The following is a 1,808-nucleotide window of genomic DNA, read 5'->3' as shown; positions in this document are numbered from 1 at the left end:
AAGGAAAAAATAGGGTGAATACATCCTTTTAATTTGTTTTAAAATATTTTTATGGTTTAACAATGCTTGAAGTTGATCATCCCTAGTAGAACACAGTATCTGGATGAATGCCATCAAGGCAAACCACTGTGAAATATTGCAGCTGCATATGGGGTGGGGGGTAGGGATTCTCTGCAAAGTGCCCCAGTTTTCTTCACGGGAAGGTCAGAGGTGCACTGGTTTGTGTTATTGCGCCATTCATTGGGTGCTATTCCTTCAGCAAGGGCTTTATCTGTCAGAAGGTCACTACACTTGAACCTCCTCATTTGGCCGACAATTTGCTGATGAGATTCCTAACCTTTGGGTTGCTCTGATATTTCGACACCTTTGCCGAGCCCTGGGCCACGCCCCGGAAGGCCACCGCGGCTTCTGGGTCCTGAATGGCTGCGGAACCTCGGGATCCCAGAGGGTTTTGTCTGCCCAGGCACTCCCCCCAGGAAAGCCATCTGGAAAAGAGCCACACGGAGCTCCCGATTGCGTCTGGCTTCTCCCTCCCTCCCGGTGGCTCTCTCTCTCGTGTTCCCCCAGAGCCGTCTCACCCCTTCCCGTTCTCTCTTTGATCTCTCGCTCCTTGCATTTCTGCTCACACTTTCCCGGACGTTCTGCAGTTTTCTGGGCCCTTGGTTGAGCTTTCAGCATTGCACCGGCCTCTTCATCGAGGGCAAGGCCACCGGCTGCCTCTTCCCAGTGGCCCGGAAGTCTTCCGGGCTTCTGTAACTTGACGAAGACACTAGCTGTCTTGGCATTCAGAATGGCTGAGCGAGGATTCAGCTTGGTGGCATCTGTGGGCAAGCCAGTGGCTTTCTGTAGGGCACCATCGTTTCATGGCAGCCATGTCTTTTTCAAAAAATCATTTGCCTGCCCCATCATCTCCTCGGGGGTTATCTTTGCATGTTCACCTCTCACTCTGGAGGAGCATCAGTGTCTGGTTTAATCGCCCCTTCATTGTCCATTTCTGATTATTGTTATTATTTTTTTTAGAGAGGGGGAAGGGAGGGGAAAAGTAAGGGAGAGAAACATCATCATGCAAGAGAAACATCAATGTGTGGTTGCCTCTTGCATGCACCCAACTGGGGACCTGACCTGCAACCAGGGCACGTGCTCTGACTGGGAATCGAACCAGTGACTTTTCGGTTCACAGGCCGGTGCTCAGTCCACTGAGCCACACCAGCCAGGGCCATTTCAGTTTCTAGATCATTTTCCTCACTCGATGGTTGGTCTGTCTGTATGTTCTCCTCCACCTTCTTACTGTTTTTTACTTCCTTGTTATTTTCTTCTGACTTAGTTTTAGGAGGAGCAGGTGGTATTTTACCGCCCATGTTCTCCCCCCGCCCCCTCAGGAAGCACGTTTCCACAGGGTGCAGCATGCTCAGATCCCGAGGACCCTGCGCACACGTTTCCACAAAGCCATCTCCACATTTCCACAGAGCTTGCTTGCTGCGCCGGGGTCTATGGCTGGGAAGCAGCAGGAGGTGTGGGCGGGGCTCAGGTAGCGCCCGATTCCCGGCCTGGGCACTAACTCGGTGCGACCTTTTCCAAGGGCTGTGAGGGGCGATCTTTACAGTCTAACTTTTTCTGTGAGAGGCCATGTGGTCTCTGTTGAAAATGCTCAGCTCTGCCCTTGAGGTGTGAAACTCTCCATGGACAAATGGGTGTGATCATATTCCAATAAATGTTTATCTGTAGATACTGAAATTTGAATTTCCTACAATTTAAAAAAACTTTATTTATTGATTTTGGGAGAGAGAGAGAGAGATTTGTTCCACGTA

The 1,808-nt window shown here is 50.4% G+C and overlaps 1 pseudogene; it reads right to left on the bottom strand.

The window, feature by feature from the left end:
* Window positions 1-274: 274 nt before the first annotated feature.
* LOC123817192 lies at window positions 275-1,406 on the bottom strand (annotated as a pseudogene).
* Between the last annotated feature and the right edge of the window lie 402 nt (window positions 1,407-1,808).

The sequence above is a fragment of the Phyllostomus hastatus genome, unplaced genomic scaffold, assembly GCF_019186645.2.
Source record: "Phyllostomus hastatus isolate PE091 unplaced genomic scaffold, TTU_PhHast_1.1 phas_contig_210, whole genome shotgun sequence".
In the NCBI taxonomy this organism is placed as follows: Eukaryota; Metazoa; Chordata; class Mammalia; order Chiroptera; family Phyllostomidae; genus Phyllostomus; species Phyllostomus hastatus.
This window is presented reverse-complemented; position numbering and strand designations above follow the sequence as displayed.